The 17,300-nt window shown below is 31.1% G+C and overlaps 1 protein-coding gene across 1 annotated transcript in view; it reads left to right on the top strand.

The window, feature by feature from the left end:
- The window catches only part of GPHN (gephyrin), a 435,631-nt gene that overhangs the window by 265,576 nt on the left and 152,755 nt on the right, over nucleotides 1-17,300 (top strand). The gene's annotated exons all lie outside the window — the stretch shown is intronic.

The raw sequence follows: 17,300 nt of genomic DNA, 5'->3' as shown, positions 1-17,300 counted from the left end.
TTTTATGAATGTTATAACTGGATTTAACTAGAAGTAATCTCAAGCAGTTCTTGATTATGTGTAGTACAGTTGTTTTTACATTCCATGGTACAACCTTCTCAGCAAAGTCTTCAGTGTTACTGTTGTGTATCATTGTTTTTAAACTTGTATCAAAAATAACTGATATTAATTTTATAGTTTAAAAAAGTTGAGATCCTAAATCTTCAATGAAGAAAAAATTGTAACAGCATTCTAGTCATAAAATGTGCCATTCAGGTGCCAGTCAGCTATATCTTCAACTGAATGAAATATGGAGTTCTCAAGACTTAAAGTGGATAGATGAGTCTCATCCCTGTCGTTTGAATTTTTTAAACAAAATAATTTATTGTTTGACTGCATTAAATTCTAATTGTACATGCTGTCCTAATTTGTAAAGTCTGGGAAATAATTAAAGCTGAAAATTAAGGTCACTATTAATGTTTAGCCATTCACCGAGTATTACAGAAACACCTAAATCTGGGGAATACAGAACTATCCAAGGCATATCATTTTTTTTCCTTAACAATATACTGTGAACGTAAATATTTTAAGCATAATTTAATTATACATAGTAGTTCTTGAGTTTTGGTTTTTTTTTCTTTTTTTTAGCTGAGCCATCCTGCCACCTGTTGGCAGCTCAGCAGCAGCTCAGCTCGGGCCGGACTCGAACCGCTGTTGCTCAGAGCTCAAACTCTTGAGCGAGCTCTTAACCAACTGAGCCACTCGGCCGGCCCAGTTCTTGAGTTTTTTAAAACTTTGTAATTACAACAGGAATATTAAATCCTGTTTTTAAAAATCACTTGATATTTCCAAATTTACTAAAATGAAATCATAAAAATGTTGATATTTATTAATTTGTTTATTGCAAAACCATAGAGAAGCAAGTGGCTTCTTTTGATATTTTTTCTTTAGTTAACTCTTAGATGTTTAAACTGACAATGAATTCAAATAAAACAGTGTATTTGAATATCTTTTTTTTCTAGGAATTTTTTTTGTAATTTTGTCTAGGAATATGATTCTGTTCTTTGAGATCATTTTTACCAGCACCAGAATACATATCTCAAAGATAAAATTATTGCTTTGATGTAATTTTAAAATTAAACTATTATGGTCGAATCAGAATACTAACATAATAAAAAGCTAGTTTGAATATTGATTTCTTTTTTGAAGGAGTGAAGAAAGCCAAAATAATCTTTCTATTAAATGTCTCAAATTATAAGACTGTTTGATTGAATCTAAATTAGATGCTTTTATATATACTTTTATATCAGTGACAGATATAATAATCTCTGCCCTCATGGAGTTTACAGTTTAGTCAATGGTATATTAAAATAAATAGGTAAATAAACATAAATAATTAATAATTGTAATCTTACAGTAAGTTAATAATTATAAGTTGAAATTCATGCAAGAAGAAATGAAAAAGTTGTAATGATAGAATATAATAGGAGGGAAACCTTATTTATTTAGATAGTATGATCAAAAATGCCTCTCTAAGAAGTAACATTTTACCAAGGACATAAAGGATAAATAATAAAACAAAGCTTTTGTGCTGCATGGAGATTTGGGGAATTATATTCAGTAATATCGACCACTTCAAAGGCGGTTGTCACCAATCAAGAACTTGCAGACAAAACTTCATTAGTACAGGAATTATCTAATTCAGTGACTTCAAAATCCAAAATCTTGGTTGTGATATTTGTAATTTAGTTGATTTGAATGTTGGCCAAACCCCATAGATATTCCCCTTCTACATTTCAGATTAAGCATGCAGTCTGTCATGCACAGAATAAAAATGTTCTTTTTTATTTTAAAAAATGAACTTTTTTTTTTTGCTGTTGCCTGCTGAGTCAAATTTCAAGGCCATAGGTTTTCGCACTTAAATCTGTTCTAGGTGAATTATTTCTTTTAGCTTTTAGCATAAAAATTAAGGACAAGAGGAAAACTTCCAAAAGAAAGTCAGGTTTTTAATTTGAGATATGGTAAATGATGATGTTAGTAACTATACTAAGGAATAAAAGAGAAGAAGCAAGTTTTGAGGGTAAAAGAAAGGAGAATGTATACATTTTTTTTAATGTGTTCAATTTGAAATATGCATGAGACATCCCAGGAATGATATCCAGCACAAAATTAGAACACAAGTCGAGTTTGACATTTTTATTGTTATTGCATCTTGGTTGTGATATTTGTAATTTAGTAGATTTTAGTGTTGGCCAAACCCCATAGAAATTTCTCTTCTACATTTCAGATTAGGCATGCAGCCTGTCATTTACAGGATATATGTGCAAATATATATATTTTTTTTACATCAGATACACAATACAGCCTTCAATGAACAGCACTAGAAAAAACACTTGACTTGATAATGGAAGACCTGGATTTAATTGCTGGCCTCTCCACTTAATAACTACACTATATTAAACAAGTTGCTCAACTTTTCTGAGCTTCATGTTTATGATGAAACTGAATCCTTGCTACTACCCCAACACGGTTTATTCATTTATTAAGTAAGTCTTGGCGTGGTGCTAGGAAAGCAGTCATGAGCAAGTAGGCATTGCTCTTAACTTTACAAACAGACAATACAGGAAACTACAAATTATAATAAAGTATAATAAGCACTATGATTTATCAGGAATACAGAATAATCTGGAAATAACCATCAGAAGCACTTAACCTAGTCCTTGTGAAAACACAAAAGGGTTAAATAACCAAATTATGATTAAAACTAACAATTCCAACCTTTCCCTCTGTAGCTTTTTATCACTGGGCAGTATTTAAGCTGAAAGACTTCCTATCTACTTTCATGTGTGCATCTATTTCTCTTATTGTCAACAACTATAATATTAATATTAAACATTATTTTGGATTCACATTTTATATGTTCACTGCAATATAATATCCTAGATTGTGCTTTGATCCTTTTAGATTCTCCAGCTACAGTGAGAACAAGATCTATAAAATATACCAATTTTGGATTTCATTTTTAGTACACTCATTACAATCTAATGAAGACAGTTATGAATTATCATTTTTGGTTTATTTTAGTGAAAATATAGTCTAAACACTTCTTTATTGAAAGGCATTTGTCTCCAGCAAATATTTATTTGCTGACATGACATTATTTTACTGTATTTAGGGGGAAAAGTCATTTCTCTTTTATATCATATTTTATTTTAATGAAATCTGACTGAAATAATGAATTATTTTCACTCTTCTTGCTTTATGACATAGTGAAGTACCTTTTAATAACAAACTTGGGATTTTAATTTTTCATTTCCCTAAGTAAAATAGCGCCTAAGCCAAAAAAAATGTCAAATAGTATGTAGATTGTATTTAAATAAGAAGTGGGCAATATGTAGAAGACTCAAGTTCTAAAATGGTGATAGTATCCCAAAAATGGTTTGCTAAAAGAATAATTGTATAACAGATAAATTCTGTTTTAAAGTGTCCGTGATTCACAACTTAATGAGTGCTGATTTTCAACTATGAAAGGCTGGACCATTTCTATTAAAAATAAAGAAGCTTGAGGCAGAAAATAATGACCTCAGCAAAAAAGGAAAAATATCCAAACTTTCAATCAATTCATCATTCCCTATAGATGTTATTAAAATACAGAATATTTTTAAGGAACAATTCGCTTATTCTTTTATTCCCAAGCATCTGAAGTTTGACCTTAAAAATAAATAAATGTAGTCTGTTGTCACATATTCTCTTGTACCTTAAAGATTAGAATGGAATTTTGTGCCAAACTAACCAGCAAGTTATTTTTTCTCCTCATGGGAAGAAAATGTAAATGCTATCTAATTGCACTAAAGTTTATAAAATGATTAAAAGTCTATGTATTGAAATATATATGAACAGTGTGTTCATTTGTACACTCATGTCTAGTCTTATATTCAAACAAAATGCAGAATTATGACTTCTCTATAGGTTTCTGTTATCCTTTGAATATAAGAATTTAGATTACTTTGGATAAAGAATAAAGTGTTTTCTTAACTCACAGTTTTTAATGTGTATGTCTAGACGGCAATGTGATTTCCTTTACATATAAAAATGGCATTATTAATCTAGTATCAGGATAATATTCCCTCTGAGATTTTCCCTAGGGATGTTAGTTTTTATATACTGTTCCATATTATCCCCACTTTCTTTTGTGAACACCAGGGTGATTATATTATATGGCTAGTTCATTGGTTCTAAACCTGAGGTTTCCAAGTCTCTGGAGACTCTCATAAAATTGCTGAAATTCTAGGCAGGATCAAGGTACTAACTGGGGCCTGCAGTTCTTTTCCACTATTTTTAATAGACTAAACAAAATCACTAAGACTACACTAAACATTATGTTTCTTTGCTTTTTTTCTGAAATTATATCAACATTGTTATATCAACATCTCTTCAGCTGTTCATGACATTATAGAAATATGGTTCTATGTGTAGAGTCAACAGACACCAAAATATTGGAAAACACTGAATTAGTGATATCAAAAATACATTCTCTGAATATAAAAATTTAAGTTCTTTTGTGCAAAGCTAAATGCCCCAGGTAGGGGGTATCAGGAAATAATATTCTGGATTTGTTCTCAGATATAATGGTCTCAGGACTCCTTCACACACATAAAAATTATTAAGGACCCCAAATAGCTTTGTTTATGTGGGGTATATCTAGCAATATTTACTGTACTAGAAATTAAAATTGAGAAATTTTTAATTACTTACTTTCTTCAAAATAAGAATAATAAGCTTTTATATGTCAATATAAATAACATTGTTATGAAAAAATATTTTCCAAAACAAAACATTTCATTGAAGAAGATAGCATTGTTCTACATTTTTTGAAGTATATTTCAATATTTAGTTTAATAGAAGACAGCTGGATTTTCACATCTGCTTCTGTACTCAGTCTATTGTGATATGTTGTTTTGGTTGAAGAATATGAAGAAATAAATCAGTCTCACACAATTATGTAGTTAGAAAAGGAAGGATTATTTTAATAACACTTCCAGATAATTTTGAATATTCTTTGAAACTACACCTAAAATTTACAGTTGATAGTCTATTAAACAGTTGAAGTATGGGAGCCTATTCCCTGTTAAGGACCATTCTGTACTCTGATATATTAAAATCTATTGGTCTGTCTTGAACTTTGAATGGAACTAATACCAAGACATGATTTTGGAACATATTTCTTGGTCACTTGGAAAATATAAGTTCTTCCAAGTGTTGACATATTTCATTATATTGTATCAAAAAATGATTTTCATTAATATAAGTACTAAGCTCATCAAAAAAAGACTTGGATGTACTGAGAGCTGTCAAATTCAACAGAAATATATGTTTTCCACAATTCTAATTTTTGCTTAAAAGCTAGAATTTTATCTTTGGAAAAACAACAATTCCTGTCTGTTTCTATTGAATTGATAGGCTCATTCCATTCATTTTCAAGAAAGTGTCTACCAAATATCTAAGTCTGAAAAATCAGTTTGTCAGTATTTTTTCATTCTTTCAAGTAAAACTGGTGTTCTGTATGAAACCTGGCTAGTTCAGCTTGCAACTCAAACAATTATATAAGTGCTTTTCCTTGAGACAGTCATCATCCTTTTGTATGCAGCAGAACTATTTTATTTGTACTTCTCATTTTGTCACATTCAAGGGACAAGTTTAAGTTAAGTTAAATTAGTATTTACTATTTCATTGAGAAGAATGTTAAAAGAAACTACCTTTTCTCTTTTGAAACTTAGATTTTTTTTAATTGTTAGTACATGGTAATGGCTAATACAATGATTATTCATATTATTTGGATCCACTACATTGATTTGATTTGCACTAAGATGCCAACCTGCCATTGCTTTTGTACCATCAGTGAAACTGTCAACATAGTGAAAAAGGCAAATAATGTCTCAGTACTGTTATTAAAATAATTTGGTCCTGTGGACTCCTGAAAGGGTCTTGGGGACCCTCATGGGACTATGGACCACACTTAAAGAACTACTAGCATAATCAAATAAGCAAACTGGCTTATGTTTCTTAAAACTATCCTGGACCAAAATTACGTATCGTGAATCTTATCTTTCCTCATTTTCCATTAAGGCAATGTTATAGTGGTATTCTCAGTCCAGAGATAGTATTCTTTATATACATGACCACCAGTACCATGCATAACACATAAGCATTATAAATGAATCCCCCTCACTCTGTGATCCAGCAGGGAACAAAGTTTCTCCTCTCTGTTTCAGAATGAGAGACTTCACAAAATCTTTGGACGATACAAGACCAGAAATTGTAATTCTCAGCTAACTCTACTATTTCCAATGTGATACTACTTCTGCCATTGGATAGCAACTAATGTTTCCCCAGGTTATCCTGTCAACTAATACAATAAATACAAAGAGAGCCCTCTTTGAGTCATAACCTAGTTGTTGGAAGAAAATTTTATTAGGGATATAATTGGGGATAACTCTTTTTTTAAAATCAGTTTAGAATATTTAAAATTGGTGAGCTTTTAAATAAAAATACAGTTTTTCAGCTTTTCCTAAAAAAATCAGATTGACATTACTGGGCCAGCACTGACGTTTATCAATACTCAACTGGCATTCTTTATACCCTCCAGGCTACTTTACTCATTTGCATTAAATGACTGGCTCCTATAGACTTTTGAGTAACTGATTTCCACTCTCGTTGATTATTGTCTAGTTTCTCCTCCTTTATAACAACGTATTTGTTTTGCTAATTGTGGTTTGATAGCAAAACAGATTTTTGAGACTTTTGAGTAAAGAATGGGTCTCATACACTTTTTTAATGAGAAAGGCACTACCCAGCATAGTAAAGTATTTCATATTTTAATAAAACTGAAATTAGGTAATAATAATATATTTTAGCTATTAGTTTTGAACTTACAAATCATTTTGAATGGTTGTTCTATGGCATTCTTCTAAATATATGATTTTACATTGATTTTTGTTTCTTCGTTCATCTGATTAAGTGTCCCCTCTGCCTTTATATATAATAATAATTGAAAATGGAATTCCCCATCCTTTTCTAATTATTTAACGTTCACAGAATTGAACGTTAAATAATGTTCAATTTGAAGCTAAGTATAACTTAACTGTGAAATGTATAATTACCACTCTGAAATCTGAACTTGCAAATGACATTTGATTAGTTAGCCTGAGGAGATATAGCTAACCAGAAATTATTAGCTGTAGAGTTAACTGTTTTATAGCTTCAACAGCCTATAAATAGCAAGGTTCTTCTTTTATTTTTATTTTTTTTAAAGTAATATGCCTGCTCATTTTAGAAAATCTAGAAAACTCATATAAGAAAAAAAGTTCCTGTAAGTAAGACTACCCTTAATAATGACTGTCAAAATTTTGCTATATATTATTCTGTTATTTTTCCCATGCATTCCAATATTTTCTATAAATGGATTATAATGGAAGGCAGTGAATAAGAGCTCAGGTTCTGGAGTTTGACAGGCCTGGTGATGAATCTCAGCTTTATCACTACTAGATGTATGGTCTTCAGAAAGTTACTTCACCTCTATAAATTTAATTATCTCATCTGTAAAATGAAAAATAATACCATTTGCCTCATAGGGTTGTTTTAAGGTTTAAATTTTTAAATTCATATAAATCACTATCACAGTCTTTGAAATTTAAGAAATGCTCAGTAAATGTTAATTATAATTATTGAACTATGTAATATTTTAACCTGTCTCATTCATCTAGTAATATCATCTTTACATGTTTTTAAATAATCTTCTACAACTGTATTATTAATATTGTTTCCTGTTCTAATTTGTGGATGTAGCATAGTTTTTTCATCAGCCCCTGTTTTGGATATTTTAATTGTTTCCTATTTCATATGTTTTAAAAACAATTCTGTGATAATCTTCTGGAAGTTAAATGTTTTAGAGTCTTATCTTAATTGAGCTTGATAACTAGTATTAATTCTACCTTTGTTAAAAGTATATGCAGAACTTTTAGGCCATTATTTCCTATAATTTATATGGATACCAGGAAGAGATCATTTTTACATCTTGATGAATTCATTTTAATGATATTCTGGAAGAAGCAGTTTTAGCATTTGCCTTTGACTTATTTACTGGCAGACATTTAAAAATTATGGATCCAAAGTTGTTTGAAAACTCAACAACATTGAGTATGTAAAAGTATTTCACTCTGAGGCACTAAACGTTGAGGAACAGCCCTAGTCTGCCACTTCATAACATTCTGAGAACTAACAGACTTCAGTTTCTATATCTGTAACATCATGCATTAAATTAAGTAACCTGTAAAGTCCCCTGTAGGCCTATAAACCTGTTTGTTTGAAATGTTTCTTTACTGACCGAATAAATATTATCATTCTGTTCAGCCCTCCTGTCTGATATAATATTAATGTCCAATTAATACAAAATAGTTTACATTTATTTGTTAAGCCTCTAAACTCCATGTTACTACGTAAAGTTAGAGATTATCAACTAAAAATGTCCTAACTTCATTTAAGATCTTTCTCATTTAGGCCAAACCTATCTCTGTTAAATGAAATAATGATTTCTCTTGGTATCCACTCCAGTTTGTTCAAGTTATAGGACGATAGGGAAGTGAGTATGGTGAGAAATTGAAGGAAAAGTGAAATTAAGAATACCAGCTTTCAATTTAATTTAATAGCTTTGATTCCTGTAAACTTCTTTTTAATATTTTGGGGCATGTTTTATACAAAAGCAGCCCAACAAAAATAACCTGTGCCATCATTACTTCAGCCACAGAATTTATTAGATAGAGCCATGATTTAAGTCTATATAATTAACTAGTCATGTTTCATTCATGACTTTAATAAAGAGCATATCCGAAACTAAACTATTCTCTAGATCTCTGTATTTTAAAATGATACATATTCTAAAATTGGTCTTGTATTTTCTCACCCAAAACTTCAGGATTCTCTGTTTTCCATATTCATTCTATTTCATTAAAGACAGAACACACATTAATTCAGAAATTCAGTGAATATTTTTAGTGCATATTATGTCAGATATTTTGTTTTCCTGTGCCTTAATAAGCCACAAGTGAAACAGAATTGTTTTACAATGAAGCATAAGTTTTATTGAAAGGGCTGAAATATAGTGAATTGAAATGTTAACTAGTTCCTAAAGAGTATTTTTTTTATTTATTTACATGAGTTTGTTTAAATTTTGAGGTCTCAAGTAAAACTTTTTTTTTTAAATGTCCTTTTCCAAATCATAACTACCGGAAACAATCTATAGCTATGCCAAAATACACTGGGTGATATTAGTTGAAAGATAGATAATTTTTAAGAAATACATTTCCTGTCATTGATGCCCATTCTTATAAAAAAAAATGGCATAATAAAACAAAGTTAAAAATATTTGTCTCTCAGTATTTAACATAAATTAGATAATTCTAAAAATGAAATAGTTCGGACCCTAGAACAAACAAACAGAAATGTTTGTTTAATCTACATAATCTTAATCGAAATCAATAGAAAATATATCATAGGAGAAGGAGGGGAGATCTACATTAGCCATTCCATAGATAAAAGCCTAAATTTAATGAAATGACCTGAGCGTCAGAGAATTTAATACCAGCTATCCTTTTTTTTTTAATCAATAAGTCTCCAAAAAGCCACTGAACTTCTATAGACCTGAGTTCTCTCATGAATTAAAAAACACACAAAATATACAACCTTTTCTCAAAATTTTTCACCACGGTTCTTATAACTAAAATTAATGTGAATGCATACACCCAGTGTTATAGGCACGACAAGCTTCTACAAGCCTAAAATTTCTTTGAAATTTCATAGTTTTTAAATTAATATAAAGTTGGCTTCCTACTCCAAAATCTGTACGTTTGCTTTAATAAAACTATTGTATAACACAACTACTTATTATTGGTAAGGAGAGGGGTGAGATAGGATAAGTTTTTACCTTGTTAGCAGTGGAAATTATTTTGCAGTGAGCTCTGTTTGGGAGAATTGGACTAAATCACAGGGAATCAACAACCCATGCTGTGTTAACTTCCAGGCAGTGTCTTTTGTCGCATATTTCTAGAATCCAATTTCTTATTAAAAAGGTGAATACAAATAGCAGAGTGATTTCACTGCTTTACAGGACACCTCCTGGTAATTCCTAAGGATAGATTCTCCAGTAATTAATCCCTGAAGAAAGATTCCCAGAACGCTGTAAAAGAAGTAGTAATACAGAGCAATATTTTCAGACTATTTTTAATGAATATTTTGTTAAATATTCTAGCTTAGAGACTCAATAGAAGATTGAAATAGTTTTGATCCTCTGGTTTATATCTTTTACAATCTCAGTGAAATACTTGTAAAAATATTTCTTCAGGGTAGAAAAATTATTAGTGATAACATTTTTTCGTTTGCAGCTAACACTTTAATTTTCAATATATGTAAATAAATTAGTAATTTTAACCAACTCATAACCCCTACCATTCTTTACATCCTATTCTCAAACTTCATTTATATTGCAGTGATCCTATATGTAATAGAAACAGTTGCAGTTTAACTTCTCTTAGTTACTGATAGAGAATGTTTAGCCTCACAGAAAAATACGTATAAAATTAGCTAACAATGTAAGGCTGTTATAATTATCATAAAGAGTAAAATAATTCATCTTATTCAAATGCTAATATTGTGTGATTTCTTTTAAATTCTTATCAAAGAAAAATAGTACAGGCATTTGGATTAGCTGTGAATTTCTGTTCTACTCCATCATAATTGATGACTAAGGGTCTGCTACAATAAATGAGAACATTACATTTTTAAATTTATTGGTTCGACTTTACTAATCAAATTTTATTTTAGGCGCAAATCTTTTTCAAATTCTCTCTGTAGGTTTTCAGTATTAGGTATTGCCTGTTTCAGGAGCCACAAAAAGTCACATGACACTTGAATTACAACCAATTCTGGCTTTGATAACCATATTGATTTTCTAAAGTCTTCCTCTTATGATAGTTACAAATTTACAAAGTCAGATTTATGTACAGAAAATTGATATCAAGCATTGACAAATGAGTTATCTGCTCCAAAAATCTTTTTTAAATTAGTATTACAGTCTGTTTTTCATGTTTAGTTTTCAATGGTGACTATCTTTTCTTATAATTCATTCTTTAAGTTTTTGTACTTGCAATTACATTTGGAACTGAAATGGTTTAGGAAAAATTTCTTATGTAATTAAATATAGTAACAAATTTTTTTCTGTAGATGGAAAGATACATACACATATGTATATCCTCTTATAAGTATCAATTTTTATCCAACCCATTTGTTTCCAGGCCAATTAAAGGACTACAACTTTAAACTAGAAATCAGGAACTCAATGTTGTTCCTAGATCTGTCATTAATTAACATCCTACATGAGCTCAAATGTCACGTCATTGGACTTGATGTAATTTTAAGCCTTCTAGAAATAAAAGACAATGTAGAAAATAGTGTTTGCTTGTTACTATATAATGGTTCTGAAAGTCTCCAGGTTTCTGAAAGTTTTCAGAAAGCAGCATGAGGCATTATGCTAAATTTTTTAGAGGAAACTATGTAGTTTATCTTTATGATCAAGATATTGTGAGTCTCCATTTAAAATGGGAAACATTTTGATATAAGGATGTTCTCTAAGGTAAAAAAAAATAGTGCAGGAGAATAACTAGATATTAGGAACTCACTGTCTATCCAGAGGCCCTCTTTTAAGAGGGTAAGCTATTCTAATGTATCCATTGTTTCTAAATTTGAGAATTCTGTTTGACTAAAGAATGAGAATTGGTGATTATCTTCTGGACATAACGTTTAGTTAATCAGAAGAATTAGTAAAAACTATATCAGATTTAAAAAATGCGTTACATATATACAATCGAATATTACTCAGCCATAACAAAAGATGAAATATTGCTATTTGTGACAACATAGATCTTGAGATTATCATGCTAAGTGAAGTAAGTCAGACAGAAAAGGTCTAGAACCATATGACTTCACTCATATGGGATATATAACTGAAAGCAACAAACAAGCAAGGCAAACAAACAGAAACTCATAAACACAGACAACAGTTTAGTCCTTTCCAGAGTGTAAGGTGGGTGGTAGAAGAGGGTAAAAGGGGTCATATGAGTATATATGGTGACAGTAGGAGAACAGACTCTGAGTAGTGAACACAATGCAAAATATAGATGATATATTATAGAATTGTACACTTGAAACCTGTATAATTTTACTAACCAATGACACCCCAATAAACAATAAAAAATATATGAATAACTTTATATCACATAAACCAGAAATTGACTCTTATATGCCAAATGCTTTTTTTTTTTCAAAATGAAAACTCTTATTTTCTCAATATTATCCCTAAACAATATCCATATAGTATCAGAGATGTCCTAAAAGGGATAAGACAGACAGTCTATAGCTTACCTTCAGGAAATATAATTTTGTAGCACGGTCAGGTTTCTTCTTTTTCCTGAGGACTTGAACACTCAGAACTTGGCATCACACTGATGCTTCCCTACTCTCTCCACCAAGCGGGAGCATCACAGCCAACTCGACCTATGCTGGTCTATGGAGACCATCATCCTGCACATGTAGGAATCCACTTGGTCTGAAGCTTCCTTCCTCTCCCCTTTATTTTTTTTGTCTTCCTTTTTAGACAAAATATTAGTTCTTGTTACAGCTCTATTAAAAAGCAAAGGAATTTCTAGTTTATCCCTCATCTAATAAAACACCTTGTTTTAAGAACCTTCCTTTTCTCATTTATATAGTGATATGAAACAAGGTTTTAAAATAGCAGTTTAACTTTTGTTTTCCCTGTCTTACCTAAAAGGAGAATTCAGCTGAAAAACAGAAAGTTTTGAGGGAGTGACTGTATCTAACGTTGGTCTGGCATTAAAATTTTCTGGTTGGGCAGCACAGTTGTTAATTGGGAATCTCCGTGATAGCTGAACAACCTCAATGCTTGGGTCAGCAAGCAGAGGAGCTTCACTGTCACCTCTCAAGAATGATGCTTGTCAGGACTGATCTTTCCACTTGGGGAACATTCATGTTTCTAGTCATACCATTGATGTTTTCTCATAATACAATGGAAATAGAAACTAAACCACTGAAAGAGACCAAGTTCTATGCATAGGAATATTTGTAATCCTTTGTTTTATATAAGCCAAATGCAAATGTAACACTACTCCAGATTCTGCTTCATCAGAAATCCCCAAGATAACTGAAAGTAAGTGCCCATTTCTTCATCTCAGGAATAGTGCCATTAACAAAGATGGAATGCTAGTGACCAGCCTATTTGCAGAGCATGTCATAATGGCCTCTAGGTTAGTTAACTCCTTGGCCTCATAAGAGGTACCGCAAGAGTCAATTGATGTTTTTGCATGTATTATTTACTAATGCGTAGAAAATTTTTTAAGTTCACTTTTTCTTTATTCTGTCTTTTTTACCCATCTTCCCTCATTGTAGCAAATTAGACGGCCGGAGGAAAGCAAAGGAGTTGCTAGTAGAGTTGGATCCCTCAAAGTAAATATGTTTCTAACATTTTTTGGCAAGATTTTGTCTATAGCCTACACTTCTTCCTTTTTGGAGGGTGGTGGGAGGAAGGGGGCTTTTTCCATTTTTCACCATCCCATTTTTTTATTTTAATATTTTTATTGGCTGTTGGGTCATATTTTTTTTGTTTGTTTCAGCTACACATAGAGCAACCAGCTGAAGGCAAGCTGCCAAGTCACTAGCTTTGAATGGCACCACAAACAAGACAAAAGGCAACTGCCTTATTTAGGTGCCTATAATTTGGGGTTCTAGAGTAAACCGTTCCTCTGACTGATGTCACTATGTGTTATGTTCCTGTTACACAGAGAACTGATATTTATTTTCAGAATATTATCTCCCCTTTTTACGTTTTTTGTAAAAAGTAATTAAATGTTATTTTAATGTCATTACTATCTATAGTTTATTCCATAAAAACAATTACTATGAGTTAATAACATATATTTTATATATATAAAATCTTAACAATTAGAAAAAAAGGAATTTTATATGATGCTAGTATAATGGGCTCACATATAGCTAACAGTATTTAAGCACTCTTAATCCCCGTTGTTTTATTATTTTAAAGCTAAAAATTGATGTAACAATCAACAGGAACCGATATATATCTAAATGTTTGCCCATTTGTGTATGTGATCTGTTAACGTGCAACTTAAAGATTTCTGATCTGATGGCCCCATTTGCTAGTTGTTAAATATCTTGAGTCAATATATCTTGGGCACCCGATACCCTAATGTTTAGTCACAATGAAGTAAACAAGTTATCTCCCTTAAGAAACACAGACATAGCCATGGACAACTTTTAATGCTGCCACCATAAATGCAAGTTAGAAAATTTGAATTTTTAAAATATACAGAGGAATCTCCCTCCCAAATTAACCACTTCTCATACCTCAATCCCACTTCTTATTACAACAATCGTAACTGTTAAATTAATCAAAATGACAGATAATTCACTTCACTGGGATGTCCCTAAATTCAATAACTGCCTTGAGGCCTAATATTAAATCATTTCAAAATTTTATACACTTCCAATTTATTTCCATTTAACAATTTATGAAGCACTAATTTCTGCACTCTTTCCTCTCCTTGCCTCTTCTGCCTTCTTAATTTTACTTTTTTGTTGTTGTTTTTGTGTGTGCACGCACATGAGTGCACATGGATGAAGGTGTGTCTGTATGTTCGTGTCCTTTATTCCAGACAAGCCATCCTCTCTGTTCTCTAACACTGCTGTATACTGGGTAGCATTTTTTTTTTAATGTTATTTCACTAAGGATAATCAGAGGGGATGAGAAGTGTTGATTCTATGCCTATTTCAAAAAAGAGGCAAGTTAAAATTAATCAGAAAAATATTATTTTATGTATCCTTGATGATATATCAGTAAGCATTCCTCACTGTCTACCTGTGAGGTTTCATAGTTTACCTGTGTCTTTAAGGAAAGGTAAATCTATTGTTTAGACTATCGATTATGACTCAGATTCCAGCAAAAAGGTGCAGAGTGACATAACTATTTGGAAATTAGTGCTTGTGAAATGAAGATCAAGTGGCATCCATAACTGCAGCACCATCTGCTATAAACTGGATTGTGTGTGCAAGTGCGCGTGTGTTTACTCATCTCCAAGTTCAACTTTTGGGTGTATAGAACTTCAAGTTATAATTGTACATTTATTGTTTTTAAGTGTATATACAGTATGATTATGTGTATATATACATTATGTATAAGAACAAAAGATACATTTTAGGGTTCAATCAGTTTACTTTAATATGGATGCAGCCTTAAATCAAAAAGTGTGTTTGGGAAAGAAAGACAAATTTCATAATTTTTAAATATATTTATTCCATATTTTTACCAAATAAAAATGTTAAAGTGAATCTCTAGGGGATTATAAAGATAGTTATAGTGTTTATTTTCTCTAACGCTTTGGGGAGACAGATGAAATAATTAAAGTGTTAGCTTCCTAGTGAGAGGTTTGTCAAGCATCTATTCTTGTGTTATACAAAGATCTTTGATGTGTTAAAATGATTGCCAAAGGCAGTGAGAAATGTATAATGCTATGATCTTATTTTTAAAAGGAAAAAGGAAAACTGAAAAGAGAACAAGTTGCTTTTTCAATTCATTTTCTGATGTTTACATATAGCTCCATCGAAAGCTGGAGGAGCTCAGAGATCACCTAGAAGGCAATGTGAAAGGATACTCTCTCAGAGTAAATGTACGATTACACTCGGTGATTTTTTTTTTTTCCTAAACTTCTGCTGACTGGTAATTCCAATTCAGATTGGTTTGTCCTCCCATCTTCATATTTTTTTACTTTCTGTCTCTTTTCTCCCTATTCTTTCTTTCTTTTCTAGCTGTAGCTTCACACGCACATAGATTAAATTGGCAGAGTAGAGGACCCATAAACCACACTAACATTGCAGTTGATTTAATAACATTCTGGCTCCATTACAAAATAAAAACTTTCTTTTCAAAATCGGTGTTTCTTTTCTGAGGATCTTTCCATGAGATTTTTGGAGCTTTTCTATTGACCATGTCTTCTGCCCCTGGTTGGATGTGTCAGCAAGATAATAAACGAAGGGCTAGATCCAAGTGATAGAGCCTTCATGATTCAATTTCACTTGTCAAGGAAAATGATCAGTCAATGTTAGAGTGTGTCATCATAGGTATTCTGGCAAGTAGACACATTTTTTTCTGAGTTAATAGACTTCTCTCAATTCAGATGCTTTTGGATTAACTCTAAGATATCACTTTTTGTTTAAAAATAAAGTACACATCTTCACCAGGCACATCATCATGTAACATCTTACAGATAATTGAGATAAAGGCCAATATACCCAATATAACACTGTGAAGGAGAACATACCTTATAGCCACTCAATACTGTACATACATCATATAATCATATAGGCAAAAGTAATTTTGGTAACCGATAGTTCAGACTCAGAATGCTTGGTCTTTCTCCTGAGTGTATCTTTTCAAGATAAATGCAAGTAAATCTCTAAAACGGCATAAATATGGCTGAAGAAAAGTTAAATTATTATAATAAATAATTTCTGGCTCTATTTAGCCCTGACCTATTCCTGAGGCTTTTAAAAAAGTTTCCGTGAATCCTAGCCCTGATTTATTTCTCCCAAGATTATTGTCATACATTTACTTCGTATTGCTATAATAGTTTTGTTACAAAGGGTAGAATAAAAAATAATATTGATGTGATAATTCTCTGGTTTCTCAGCTTGTTTTTAATTATATACTATACACAGTTTTATATATACATATACACATTTATATATATATATATGTGTATATATGTATATATTAAATTTTTTATTACTGAAGCCCAAAGTTGTTTTTATTAATATCAATCATTAAATTCTAATAGCTACACAGAGAAGGAAAATATAAGTTGTCTCATTTTTCTACTTTCTTTTGAGCCAGTCCTTTTCTATGCATATTCTTAGAGAATTTAAAAGATCATCCATAATCACCCCCAGAATCTATTCCACTGTTTAAAACAAACAAGATTAGCATGAATTTTATGATTGCATCTGTCTAAACATACCTGGATATTATTCTAGAACCACTAAAAGGGTTCTCATAATATTAATTAGTTATTTAGTGTCATACTTTTCCCTAACCAATCATGAGAATTGATTTATTTTTCTTTCAATCAAACCAAAACTAGAAAGTTGAGACTTGCTCAGGTCAATATCATAGAGAGTTAGTGTTA

Source organism: Hipposideros armiger, unplaced genomic scaffold (assembly GCF_001890085.2).
Source record: "Hipposideros armiger isolate ML-2016 unplaced genomic scaffold, ASM189008v1 scaffold_59, whole genome shotgun sequence".
Lineage (NCBI taxonomy): Eukaryota > Metazoa > Chordata > Mammalia > Chiroptera > Hipposideridae > Hipposideros > Hipposideros armiger.
Note: the sequence above shows the minus strand (reverse complement) of the source record. Positions and strands in the feature narration are given on the sequence as shown.